A 15,047-nucleotide genomic window follows, 5' to 3' on the forward strand; every position below is an offset into this window, starting at 1 on the left:
TACAGAGTAGCCGATGTAAAGATATGTGAGGTAATTAGGTTTCAGATGGGTATGACCTGCACTATACATGAACAGAAATCGGATTGGATAGCACATTTGATAGATTTCCTTCTGTAGGTATCCGATGACATCAACGCAACACAACAACAAATTACAACTGCACAGTTTGACCTGTGTTATCTGCCCTTACTGCTGAGAAAGTGAATTTCAACACTCAGACGGAGATAACCCTCTCAACTGTTTGCAGACAAGTTTGCAGACTGAAAGAGAACATTTTTTCACAGAACAGTGTTAACAGAAAACACTTCAAAAGTACAGCAGCCAGACTTGAGGTGTGCAGAATTGATTTATTTTTGTTCCAAAAACTGATGGCGAGCTCTTCAGTCTGCCATGCCACTGGTCTATGGAAACGAAGGAAGGACATAGATGGTTTGCATGGCCAACTTCTCTGTTGTGGTCCTTTTAGTGAGTGCAGGAAAGATGATATTACTGTCAAAGCCATGACATTGTGTGTGTTTCACTATCTCACTGTCCATCCGCCCGGTTTTACATCCCCTCTGTCAGAGTGGCCCATTTCAAGAGCCAGAGGAGGGCAGGATGCATTTTTGTGACACAGTAGGAAGGGTAATGCTGATCAAATCACAGGAGACTCCTTGCTGGGTCAAGGGTAGGGTGTGGGTGGCACCTTCTCTGTTGCCATGAGTACCAGGTGTTGTCTCTTTGTGTGGGATGATTCCAACACGCTGGAAGACATTGTCTGTAATTACACCAGCTGCAATATATATATATATCGCTATATATATAAAAAAATTCCCTCATTCCTATTCACAGCCAGAACAATTGTACATTTAGCATTTGTACGTGTCATGTTGAGTTAACAAATGATCACCAACCACGGGGAGTTGTGTTTCTGTGGTGTGAGTCCAGCAAACATTTTGTCACTTGACACTGGTTGTTCCTGTTGAGAGTCAAAGTGGAAGGACCGTGTCTCTGACCTGACTAGCGGGCGGGCAGCTTAGTGATCTGACTCTGTCTGGGATGTCAGAATCAACTGTCCTCGCTTGGGACTCATTCAGACAAGCATGTCTGAGAGAGAATTTTAGAATACACATAGTGAACACAATAGCAGTCAAGAACTTAAAAGAGTTCCTTGTTCCACCACAGACTTTAGATCACCTTCAGACCGTTCAGTTTTCCAGCACCGGACCTTATTTTCCTTCATGTCTCACCGTGGTTGTTTGATATTTAAAGGCACATTTTCCACACATTTAAACAGAGAGATACAGGGATTACATCTGTGGCACTTATTATTGACAGAATAAATACATTTCTGGATATTCACTGCTTAATTGCATTTTAATAAAAACAGTTTCAATCAGAAATAAATAACTCATTAAGCTAAGCTTAGTGGCGTAAAAATAATATGTGCAGAGCATTTGAACATACAGCCCCCCCCCCCCTCCCCAACACACTTCCTATACCGGTTCCTACCTAAACCCACACACCCCATTCTTCTCGCTCTATCCTTCTTTATTTCTAGTCCTCTCTCTCTATCCCTCACTCTCTAGCATTCGCTCTCCCACTGCCTGTGAGTCAGGGTCCAGCTCCCCCCCCCCCCCTCCTCCTTTCAATGGTGTCAGAGCAAAATTCCAATAGTATGTCAGAGGGATGAACTGACGTAGATGAAAGCAGCAGACAGTGCTTAAAGACCGAGACAGAAGGAGGCACAGCCGTTGCTTTCTGGGAGCCATTTTCAGGAGCCAGTTCCCCAAATATAGTGTGTTGCCTGTGGTCTGGAAGACAGCATTGACAAGACCAGGTTCTTGGCATCCATTTTGAACGACGCTTAAACAGGCTAGGCTTCTCAACCCTATTATAATATGAACTAGAACGTTTAGGTCCTGGCAGAGGAGCCGTTCATTAGAGGAAACCCAGTTCAAATCCAGATTTTCTTCCTCTCTCTTTCTCCGTCTCTCTCTCCATCAATCAGGAATCTTATAGAGAAAGACCTGGTCGTTCATTGAAGACATTGTGGGTCGGTTTTATCCTGTGTTGAAGCTTAATTTCTTCTCACACGCACACAGTCACTGACACACACATACAGACACACACTGTTCATGGCCACCTTTTCAGTCATCGGTCCATACACTGTAATTTTCAGCAGTGTAAAGTGTATAATGAGCGACGGCTCCCCATCATTTACTCCCTTTTAATGCAGAAGAAGAGACAAATCAGTGGACGGGAGCACATGCTCGCCAGACACGTCCACGTGGCCGAGGCCCAGGCTGTGGAGCATGACAGGGAGGTCTCTCTTCAGAGTCCCTCTGATCTGTTTCTCAGGAGCGCTCCCCCACTACTCACTACTCTTGTTGCGTCACTGACACTCCTCCGAAGGGGTCCGGGGGCATTACGGGGTGAAACCAACACGCGGAGATTCACTTGACGTCTGAGGGCACATCTTGTCCTCTTAATCCCGGTATCGATTGCGGCCGCTTAATTAAGCAGTGCAGTTTAGAAACGAGGTAACGAGCCTCATCACTGCCTTACCTCGTCTTCGGCAACATTTATACATTCTGCTTCTTTTTCCTCAAGACAACCAATGCTGTGGATCCCCCCTCCCCCCCCCCCTCCCCGATTCCTCTGAAAGCTACACTAAAACTACTCAATAAAAGATGTGCTGCTGCTGCAGTATTCTGCCAGGCCTGCATCAAGGCCCCTCTTCTGCTCCCATCCATATTTCATGGTTCTCAAAGTTTAGGTTAAAAATCTCAGGTTGGGCAGCGGACAAAGAACTCGGAAAATCACAATAACGTACGGCACACCCTCTGTGGTCCTGATTTCACTGTCCCCGAGGAGTTGAAAGCACAGTCAGTGAGGCGAGGGAGAGAGACAGCCGAACCCGACCGATCAGAGGATCTTCTCAAGGTTCTTCACCAGCACAGATGTACTGTTGACGTGTTTCCTCCATGACTCAGCAGACCAGCCTTTGGTTACCTTCTAGAATGGGTATGGTGCCCTGAAAGTCAGGACGGAGCTTATGTTTTTCTTAACCTACTTGTTAATGAACAAAAATGTGAAGTGTGAGCCACTGCCTGTGGTGGTAGATCAGTGATGTTCCCCTCTCTGTCTGCATGAGTCAGGAGGACGCCGTGGGGAAAACCACCAAACTCTTAAGAGAGGCAATTAGCGCTGACTCTTCTACCAGCATACTGCTCCCAGCACGGACCCAGTGGAACACAGGAAGTAGAACTTTAAACCTTTGACCAATAAGAGGCCAGCAATATTGTTATTTTCACACAATCGGCACCTGAGTAATGTTGGATTCTTTCTTCACAACGCACTACTTGCTGCTGCTTTCGTATTATGTCCTGGATAATTGCTCAATCCCAGGGTGGGGGTCCGGGATGTGACAACAATGTGGCAGAGGATTTCCCAACCATTTGAAGGTGTTGACATTTTAGCGAGGCTAATTGTTAACAAAGACACAATTCCAAGACACGTTCTCCTACACCCGATTTTTGCAGCATTGTAGAAGTAAGAGGAACAGGTTGCCTTTAAAAAAATGTTTTCTCTTTGGCTGAAGGCAGATTAATAACAGAGAAAGAATAATACACTAAGTTGGGTTGCCAAGTACAATGTTGCCACGGAACCTTCACTGTACCCACCGCTCTCTCAGCAGTCCTCATTTACAGGAAAGTCTCTTATTGGCAAATTAACACTTAATTAACATGTGCACACACACCACTAAACAGGTAGCGGCAATGATCTGACACCTGCTACATGTTTGTGATGACACTTCCAGGACGTGTTCAGCACAGGGGACGAATGCTGCCTTTCTTTTCTTTCCAGTTTTCTCACCCGATTCTGTGCTTCTGAAGCATGTGACGACAACAAAAGGATATCCTCCGCCTCAGCTGACAGATCTCTGACATCGAGGTCCTCCAGTCAGATTCAAAAGGAATGGAAGATGAAGGCGCCTCTCAATCCACCCCAGCATCTCAACCTAATATCATATTCTTGTTGTTCTCGGGGTGGGGGGAAAAAGGAAAAGGAAGATTGTTATTGACACAGTAATGACAACACAAAGCATGCCAGCCACCCTTAACAATCAACCAACAGGAAATGTTCTTCTTTGTTCTTGTTTTTTTATGTTTCGGTTTAAGGGATGTTTCCACAAGTTGTGCGTACGTTTTTAAAATTCATTTTGGCTCCTCTTTTGGTTTTTTTGGCTTTGATATTTCTTATGTAGGTCACATGCATACCCAGACCACTTTGAAGCGCGAGCAGGATAGCGCATCCATTAAGCGTGGAAAAAGAGCTTTGAACAAGAAAATCCAGTGATAAATGGAATTAGTCATTCATTTTTATTTCAAAATTAATTTAGTTTAATCAAACTGTGATCATGCAGGGGCTTTGTTCTTCACACCAAAATTATATTTTCAAGAGCTCTTAGGTGGCATTTCCTTCCAAATCAAATTGGTTTTATTTTGGTTTTGGAAACAGGAAGTCTGCAACTCATCTCAAGTTTGATTCATAATGTATCTGTTGCCAATAGAAACTGCACAGTGACAATGGTCTCATGGCCAAATGAGAACCGCTATGTTATGAAAAGGTGAGAAGCCAGCGCCCAGAGACTAAGCTGTGTCTTCCTGGGTATGTGAATCTGTTTGAGGATGGAGTTAAGAAGAAGGCATTGTTGATGCAATGTAAAAACAGAGAGTCATGCACATAAAATAGTCATGGCTTACTGTCTGTACTGAGTGACTTGCAGAGAGTATGTACAGCCGAGTGAAGGGCAGTGAATATTGAAACAGTGGCTTCTCCTCCACTCAGTATTGCGGCTCCAGAGAGATGACCCACACTCCCTTCCTTTCTAAGATGGAAAACCTGCAGACTTTTATGAGCTGTGTTCTCATAGATCTCACCATGAACCCGTCAGTCAGACGGAGAGGTTCAACATCACATCTACTGTATCCATCGGAACTTCAAATTGCCCATTCGTCGGACATTCTAAAGCAACTTTTCCAGAACTTGCATGACGGAGACCCTTGAAATGATATCACAACGTGGGCTTCTTTATTGCGGGTGGAAGGGGGGGGTGGGGGTTGATGGAGGAAGTGCAGTCGGTCTTGAAAGACAAGAGCCAGTTCCATTACGGCCCATTAAAAGGGACTGCTTCTGGAGCTTGAAGCCGGGAGATCAATAAAAGGCAGGTTAACTGTCTGACACGGCTCACTAATACATGTAACATAAACTTCCATTCGGGGAGGGGGGGGGGGGGTTGGTGGTGGTGGTGGCTGGAAAAAGCTTAACCCAGGAGTGCATGCATCCTCTCTCCATCCTCTGCCTCTCCTTTGCGCTCTTTCTATCCCTCCTTCACTCAACCGCTCTCACTCACACCACCCCTCCCCCCTCCCCCTCCTTTCCCTCTTTCCTTCTCCATCTCCTCCTCCACTTTACATGTGCAGTAATTATCAGGCTGGGTTCCCCACGGCGGCCTATAGGATCATCCCAGCCTGCTGTCCCCACCCCTCACCCCGAGGGGGACCGATAGAGCGGATGCGTAGATAAGCGGTCTAATTACCAGCCAGTATCGCGCTCTCACACCAGTCAGATAAGAGATACCACTTTACTGAAGCATCTCAAGCTTTGCTCATCACTTTGCTTGTCTTCTTCACTTCTTTATTTTCTATCAACTGGAGAACCACCAAGTTGAGAAGACGATGTTGTGAATTATGTTATGTGTGCCACTTCAATCAGCATCCATCTGAAGGTGATCTTCTCAAAATCGTGTTCTTTCCCCTTTTGAACAATGGAGGAGGAAGGAAAAGATGCAAAGTCCTCTGCAGCTTCACATTGTAAGGGTGAAACACAGAGAGGGAGATTTAGGTAGAAAGGGAGGGAGAGACAGAGAGACAGCGAGAGAGAGAGATGTGGTAAACAGAGCCTCTCCTCTCAATAAATCCAACAGTGTCCCCTTTGCACAGCTGTGCAACTTCGCCAAAGACTCAGACAAACACAAACACACGCACACACACAAACATTACAGAGCACACGCAAGAGATGAAGAAAACACAAACATTGCATGACACTGGCTCTCTCTCACACGCACTCACCTGTAGACATACAAGCAGAAATGCCCTTCCTCACTATATATTTCTCTCTCTTTCTTTCTCTTTTAGTGGAAAGGGTTTTCCTTTTTTAAAGTGCCTATGAAGCCTGTAGCCAAACAAACAGAAAGTCTTATAATTGGCTGTGGGGAAGCTTTTGAGCATTTGGCACAATGAAATGTCATTTTTCTTATGAGCACTGAGCAGTGAATGGTTGCTGTCTACCTCTTCAGGAATAGGCATGCGATCCAATAAACTGCATTTGTATAAATTACAAAATATAAATATACCGTTGTTATGGTTTTGTACAGTGATGGTCTGTACTCACTAAAGATTAAGGCATGCCGCCATGCACAGTAGTAAAACTTCACTTGGTGCTGTGATCAAAACAAAAATGGCAGTCTTTGTGGGCGCCAGCACCATGGGAATCATGTGTTTCCATGAGAAGAGGAACAACACGACGCCATGACACAGCAATTCAAATGGCCGCACACCAGAAGGAATTGTATTGAAGACTGATAGTGGATCCAGCCCTGAAAACACTCCCCTTTCGAACTTCAGTCTGGTGGTCAAACACGGTGATACAGGGAGGGATTTCCAGAGTTTTCCAGCTGCTGTGCACCCTCTTTCCCATATAAACTCAGTGTTAAATATAAACGTCCCTTGGATGCGGGACAGCACAGCTCTCTTTAAAATTTTAATTCAAACCTTTTAGTGGTTTAAGAGCAGGTAGGCTTGGGAGACAAAGCAGGCAGAGTGAGCAGAGCTCATTACGGAGAGCGAGAGAGGGAGATCGTCTTAGTCCCTCCTGCAACCTGACACACACACACACTCACACACACCACCAACTCACTTGCACACGAACCTGAGCGCGTGTACAATAATAAGTTCCCATAAATTCAGACACACAGGCACAGACACACACAGACTAACAGTGTGAACACAGTGAAACTCTTGATTACAAAAGACAGAACGTGAAAGCATTGTTATTGCATAGACCAGTCCACATCACACTCCATGTCTCACTATATGTACAATAGGTGAAGCAATTTACAACCTGCATACATATCTACTTAACCCTTGTGCTGCCTTCGGGTCACATGACCCAAAGGTTCATAACGAACCATCATTGTGTTTACCCAGTTTTACCCAATACAAAAACTAATAAAAATAATTTTCTTTTAACCTTTGCAATGTGGGGGGTCTGAGACAGCCCAACGGTTAAAAGAAAATGCTTCACTTTGTTTTTGTATGAGGTAAATTTGTCGCAATACGACGGTGGGTCACACGGCTGATGGGTCAGAATGACCCGAAGATAACACAAGGGTTAAAACACACACACAAAACACACACACACACGGAGGGTGAGGGTGAAGGAGAGGGAGTGAAGTGGGTGAGTGAGGGTGGGTGAGTGAGGTGGGTGAGGGTGAGTGGGTGAGGGAGGGAGGGAGGGTGGGTGGGTGAGTGAGGTGGGTGAGGGTGAGGGTGAGTGGGTGAGGGTGAGTGGGTGAGTGGGTGAGTGAGGTGGGTGAGGGTGAGTGGGTGAGGGTGAGGGTGAGTGGGTGAGGGTGAGGGTGAGTGGGTGAGTGAGGTGGGTGAGGGTGAGTGGGTGAGGGTGAGTGGGTGAGTGAGGTGGGTGAGGGTGAGTGGGTGAGGGTGAGTGAGGTGGGTGAGGGTGAGTGGGTGAGGGAGTTGGGTGAGGGTGAGTGGGTGAGGGAGGTGGGTGAGGGTGAGGGTGAGTGGGTGAGTGAGGTGGGTGAGGGTGAGTGGGTGAGGGAGGTGGGTGAGGGTGAGTGGGTGAGGAAGGTGGGTGAGGGTGAGTGGGTGAGTGGGTGAGTGAGGTGGGTGAGGGTGAGTGGGTGAGTGAGGTGGGTGAGGGTGAGTGGGTGAGGGACAGGTGAGGGAGGGTGGAGGAGGGTGAGGGAGGACCAGGAAGGGGTTTGATTGGTATAGCGTTACCTAATTTTTGTTGTTGGATAGGTTATCTCCGCCAGGTGACCGTCTCCCGCGGCGACGCCCCCGTGCATTTTTAAAGAAGCACGCTGGCTTAGCAGCAGGGTTCCCCAGCCTGATGCCGTGGAAACGCACACAGGCACACTAGCCACAGCCGCTGACCTTCACCAGAAATAAACACAATTAAATATGAATAGGAAAATAATTGAAAGTAACCTCCCTCCAACAAGGCTTCCCCCTCCCCCCTCCCACCCTACAACCCCCCCTTTCACCTGGAATATCTGAATCCCAAGTAAACAAACATTCAATGACTTAGCCCCCCCCCCCACACACACACACACACCCACCCCTCCTACACACTGCAGACATAATAATGTTGACATTTAGAACCAGCCATCCCAGTTTAAGTTCCAGATTAGCAAATGGAAAGGAGTCTGACTCGTGGACAAGTTTTGGTCAATGTGTGTTGCAAGTGGACATGCAATGCATCTCGTGGGTGGGTGCGAACATATCTGGTTTTGTGATTTATACCGTTTGGCTCGCCACCCCATCCATGTTTTATGCGTTTTTATAGGAGAATGCATTGTGATTTTATGGGACCTTATAGGAGGAATTCATGGCAGCTATCAAACTACCACAACAAATGCTGGGCGTGTATGAAATATTTAGTTTGCTCATCGATCGGGCAATGAACTCCAGCTTACCACCATGCTCTACCACCCTGCACCACCAACACACACGGCCCTTTCCGAAATGGATCTGACAGGCTAAGAGAGCAGTCTTCCCAGAGGGGTTATACAGACCCTCACCTGAGCACCATGCATCCATACAGGAGCCATGTGGAGCTCCAAGTATCTATGGATATTAAACAGATTTCCAAACTCAATCTCTTAACCTTCCTGGTTAAATAGAGGTCAAACAAAAATCAAAAAGCTATGTAAGGGGTAGTATTAAGTGTATCTATGGAGGGTTATTGACCTCAGGGGCCTCTGGTCTGCATTGTGCTTTTGTGTATTTCCCACAGAACTGCAGAGTAATCAGGCAGATTAGCATAATTAGGAGTTAGCCCTGAACTGGTCTGCCCTTCAGACCCCTGCTGAAACATAACAGGGATCTTTGTTAGACCTCTTTGTTGAGTCCTTTCTGCTCATCCTGCCTGGAAAAGCCTCAAGGCTAAAAGAAAGATGATTTAAAATGAAATGTGGACCTATTTTTGGTAATAGCAGCATTGTTGTTCGGTAAATGCAGCCGAATCTCATTCACATCAATCACTCCACTGTGGAGTTGCCTTGGTTGGACTGCTTTGTCAGTGACCGTACGACCATGGTGCATTCCTGCCCATCGAATGGACTGGGAGGCAGCAATCACAATAGGGTTTGATCCTGCAATGGGAAGGTGTGCAGAACAACCAGTCCTCTAGTAGACGCCATGCTGGTATTGGATGTTTTTTCAGGGCTAAACTGTGCTCACTCTCAGCCCAGGTGATGGTATCTTTAAACAATGTACAGCTGTCTCACAGCCTTCTGGTCCCTGCTGGCCTCTGTAGAATTGAAGAGGGAGAAGTAACGGGAAAGGCCGGGAGAGACAGAGAGGGACATAAGATAGGGAGGAGGTGGAGTCTTCACTGGTCAGTTTGTAAGAAAATATCCAAAGGGTTCTTATACCCTCGCTCCCCGATGTCTCATCCCTGCCCCCAGCGGACTGGCTATCTGAGGCCCATTGTTGGAAAATGAAACTTGCGTGTTGAGGGCAGTTCATCAGAATGACCTCCCTGCCTGTCTGATATAACTGTTCTATGGTTTCGTAGAGCGTGGCCAGATGGGGTCGTGTATTTTCACAATTGAAGCCGTTTCATGGCGGCCGTTTGAGGAATAATTGAAAATCCATGGGCGATTGACTCGACCCCTGGTGTAATTAATTTCTCTCAGTTCCTCGGCTGGGGGTGGTGCCCATGCTGCTGGAAAGGAGTGAGCTGGGCTGTGGAGGAGCTGGGCTGGAGGGGAGCTGGGGAGGAGCTGGGCTGGAGGGGAGCTGGGCTGGGGAGGGGCTGGGCTGGGCTGGAGGGGAGCTGGATGGGAGCTGGGCTGGAGGGGAGCTGGGGAGGAGCTGGGCTGGAGGGGAGCTGGGCTGGGGAGAGGCTGGGCTGGAGGGGAGCTGGGCTGGGGAGGAGCTGGGCTGGAGGGGAGCTGGGCTGGGGAGGAGCTGGGCTGGAGGGGAGCTGGGCTGGGGAGGAGCTGGGCTGGAGGGGAGCTGGGCTGGGAAGGAGCTGGGCTGGAGGGGAGCTGGGGAGGAGCTGGGCTGGAGGGGAGCTGGGGAGGAGCTGGGCTGGAGGGGAGCTGGGGAGGAGCTGGGCTGGAGGGGAGCTGGGGAGGAGCTGGGCTGGGGCTGTCCATCATGGCGCTCGTCAGGGGAGCTAGCAACACTGGAGAGATGAGTCACACAGATAAGCTTGTATTATTCACATACAGGCACACACACACATACACACACATACATAAATACTGTATACACACACACACCCTGATTGCAACAAACACACTGGCTGTTCTGCAAGCATCCAGAGCAGGATCACGATTGAAGAGGCATGTTCTAAAAACAACTCTTTTACATAACCATATGGTCTTCTCCTACTACAGTGTGGCTGTCTTCATCAGAGCAACACATCTGCTCACAGAGTCTCTGATAACACTCCAGCCTGTCAGTCTGATTACAGTAATACAGGGGATTGTACGCGAAACACTTAAACACTTAAATACACCAAAGTCACACTTCTTTCAAAAGCATAAGCCTCCACCCGCAGCCCACCATCCCTCCACCCGCAGCCCACCATCCCTCCACCCGCAGCCCACCATCCCTCCACCCCCAGCCCACCACCCCTCCACCCCCAGCCCACCATCCCTCCACCCCCAGCCCACCATCCCTCCACCCGCAGCCCACCATCCCTCCACCCCCATCCCACCATCCCTCCACCCCCAGCCCACCATCCCTCCACCCCCATCCCACCATCCCTCCACCCCCAGCCCACCATCCCTCCACCCCCAGCCCACCATCCCTCCACCCCCAGCCCACCATCCCTCCACCCCCAGACCACCATCCCTCCACCCCCAGCTCTCCAGCCATCCTGCCCTCTAGCTGCAGCTACAACCCTCCAGCCCCAGCCCCAGATGACCAGGCAGATGGGAGGATAAAAGAGGGGTTAAATAGAGACGAGGAGCCTAATGGCATGTCTCACATTGAAAGACCTTGGGAGCATTGCAACTCGGAGATGAGAAGCGATATGCCTACCCAGAATGCCGAGGGGCAGCGCAGCGGCAGAAGTGTTGTCACCCTGGTCACGTTTACCAGCATTGAGGCAGTGCAACATGTCCTAATCACAGTCAGTCTGGGAGTGCTTACTGAGGTGAGAGCCCAGGTGTGTGTGTGTGTGTGTACACACACTTGAACCACAGTCCACCTCACTTTGTCGTTCCTCTCTTGGCAATGTCCTTAGGTCCTTGACATATTACAAAGTTAGGTGTTTTTGATTTAAGATCTGAGTTTGCATTTTCGAAGACTGCTCCAGTGGGTTTCACCCTGCTTGGGATACTAAATCAGGCACACCCCAGGTATCTGACAGTTTCCCGTTTTCTTGGTTAGACAGGCGAAGCAGCTGCTTCCCCGGGGAGGCAGGAGGTGCAGGACAGATTTCGAGCAGAGCCCTCTCCCTCCCTTTCCCGTGGGTGTTGAGGGAGGCATCTCTCTCTCTCCCTCCCTCTGTCGGTCGGCCAGAAGGGAGGAAGGGATGAGGGAAGCGAAGACACTGCAAGTGGGTCAGCAGCATGGTGGAGAGGGCGTCGTCTGCAGACACTCTCTCTGTCATTTGCTTAAGTGCTCTTTGCGCAGCTGCACTCTTTCTCTACCCCTCTCCCTCTTTCACACTTTCTGTCTCTGTCTCTCTCCCTGTATCTCTCCCTGTCTCTCTCTCTCTCTCTCTCTCTCTCTCTCTCTCTCTCTCTCTCTCTCTGTCTCTCTCTCTCTCTCTCTCTCTCTCTCTCTCTCTCTCTCTCTCTCTCTCTCTCTCTCTCTCTCTCTCTCTCTCTCTCTCTCTCTCTCTGAACGACTCCCTGCCACTCCCTCTCCATCTCTCTCTTCGTCTTTGATAATGATATTATTTGTCAGCTGCCATTTAACTTGGACCCACACTTTCCATGTAGAATCCCGCATATGGAAGTAGAAAGAAGTGACATTATATGTTCTGTCTGGATTTTAGGTGCATGTAGTGATTCTGGGTGTGTGTGGGTGGGTTTAAATGCCTCACTGCATAGTGGAGTACTGTATTTGTTTGCTCCAGTGGCAGGGGGCTGGGGGGCTGATGGAAGAGAATGGTAAAGGAAGGGTAAGGAAGCGAAGGAAGGGTGGGAGAGGGGACGCAGGTGGAGGAGAGAGAGGGGGAATGAAGGGGAGCCTGCCCCCTCCCTCCCTGCCTGCCCTCCAGCCATGCTCCATGGGGATGCACCCAGCCTGTCTGCCTGCTCGTCTTTGAGCTACCTGCTCCGTCACACTCCTACGGACACACAGAGAGGAGGGGGAGAGAGAGAGAGAGCGAGGGGAGAGGGAGCGGTGAAAAGGGAAAAGGGAGCAGTGCGGAAGCGAAACAGAGGGAGAAGAAACAGAAAGAGGGATGGGATAACAGTAACCGGATAGGACGCACACTTCCACTGAACAGGCCTAGGCTTGAGTACTCGAGCAGTACTTGGCTCCATGCTATGACAGCTTCCTGCAGCGTCTTCTTTCTGGCTCTTGAGGCCACATTTCTACCAAAATGTCAACTTCGACAGGTGTGTCTTGAGGTGTCAGGTAAAGACGTACTGTAAATGCAATGTTTCTCCCTAAGGATAGGATCACTGTCCTGGTGACAGGTCCATGACACATATACACACACACAGCCATTTGGAAGCACACACTCTCACTTTTCATACACGCACACTATTTAGCTTTTGTGTTAATGGATAAATATAAAGCCCTAACCCTCTTCTTCAACATTAAGTCATTCCTTTTACTTCTGTAGCCTAAGTCCGCATTTACATGACGTAGCATAGCATGGATGAGCACAGCATGGTGCAGCTATCCCAATGTAGAGCAGACCAAGCTGAACATTGTCAGGGAGAAGATGACCCTTGACATTGCAGCTATAAATCTACTCTGCTCTACTGCTAACCCCATCGGTGGGGCTTAAGACAACGTATCGCATTTCCAAAAAAGGGAAAGACTCGTTTTTTTCACTTCTCCTCCCCCTATTTCTTTAAAACTCTGAGGGGATGCTTGAAAGAAAAAAGGCAGAAAACAAAGCAATTTGCATGGCAAAGAGGCTCTCCGACAGTCTGACTGGAGCAGTCGCCCAGAGGAACGTTCACTCAATTGTTAACAGTCAAGACAAATCTTAACACACACACACACCTCTTCCTCCCAGGAGAAGCCGAGAACCGCTGTCCCCCTTAGGGGTCGGAAAGGTTGCATACTCAACATTTTGCTCACCAATTTAAATGAGTGAATATCAAGCAACGCTCCGATTTTGCCGTGTGAGGGGGACGTCTACAGGGAAAGAGGAGGAGAGAGAAAGCTGTGTGTGTCTGTGAGCAGGAGGCGAGGGTGTGTACACGCTGGTTGTGTGTGCTGTGCCCCACGCACAGTAAGGGGGGGTGTAAATCTGTGAGAGAGAGAGAGAGAGAGAGAGAGAGAGAGAGAGAGGGGGTGTATAGCTAGAACGGCGTCGTGCATCTCAGTGATGGTCCAGGATTGAACACAAAGTCAATACCACTGCAAAGCACAATCACAATGTGTCTGCACATTCAGATGGTCCAGATCAATGTTGCATCAGGGGAGGGAGAGTGCGAGAGAGAGAGAGATGGAGAGAAAGCCTACAGGAACCCCTGTCTTCCCTGTCCGTCCTTCAACTCTGCTGTCAAAATGGGGATGCACACTACCGATGAGCTCTCTTTCTTCCTCTTCTCTCCTTCCTCTTGCTGCACTGTTTCTGTCAGGTACAGGGTCAACCATACAGAAACCCCACCATATCATTTCTGCAGTCTGTTTCACCGCCAGTCTCTCGCCAGCCTTCCTGATATTGCCGGACCCTCGCTACGGCACCTAGGCCCATTGATCCCGCCCTCGACCGCCATCTCTCTGACTGGGCCTGCGGCCCCCGGTCTTTGGAGACCTCCTCTCCATGACTCCTCTTGTGTCTCGTTGGCCTCCTCTCCTCTCATCCCCACCCAGGGGAAGGAGAGGTTGGGGAGCCTCTGAAGTGTGGGACCCGGCCCAGTCGTTCCACACCCACACACGCTGAAGGAGACGAGAGGACACGAGACGAGAGGAGACGAGAGGATTAGAGGACGCCACCTTAGACCACGGTGACTCACCCTGTGACTCACACGTAGTGGCAGTGATCCGGATCACGGTATCAGCGCTGGCATCGTCAAGGTGACTGGATCGATTTGAGCAGACCGGCGAGGAAGGGGCTGTGCGCCCACCTCTCCAAATGAGTTTGTTCACCTGATCAGGGGCTCAACTGTTAACTGATCCAAAGCCCAGAGTGGGTTCAATCAAATGCACCCCAAAGCATCAGATCATACACTGCTTTACCTCAATCAATTAGTTCATGTGTTTTGATGGTTGAGGTTTACTTGTGGCACTTTCCACCAAAGTCTAGTACTCTAAATTTAAAAAACGGAAACAGATATTGGGTAACCTTTTAGAGTGTGTCTGATGGTCCAGATCAGAGGTATTTATCATCCTTATCCAGAGGGCGCACGCAGAAGAGCCTTATGTAATCACACCGGCCTATCACACAGAGCTAGCCGCCGCCGTTCTTACGGACGACAATGTTGCATCACTGCTAAATTTGCAGTCAGAGTTGGAGTCTCCAGGTAGCGGCCGTGCTAACGCTAACTCTGGAGGAGATGAACCACATGATCGTTAGATTTCTTCTCTCTGAAGGCACTGGCA

General features: G+C 49.0%; 1 protein-coding gene across 1 annotated transcript in view; it reads left to right on the forward strand.

Moving 5' to 3' along the window:
* gabbr2 (gamma-aminobutyric acid (GABA) B receptor, 2) overlaps positions 1-15,047 on the forward strand; it is a 114,874-nt gene that overhangs the window by 35,063 nt on the left and 64,764 nt on the right.

Source organism: Osmerus eperlanus, chromosome 20 (genome assembly GCF_963692335.1).
Source record: "Osmerus eperlanus chromosome 20, fOsmEpe2.1, whole genome shotgun sequence".
Lineage (NCBI taxonomy): Eukaryota > Metazoa > Chordata > Actinopteri > Osmeriformes > Osmeridae > Osmerus > Osmerus eperlanus.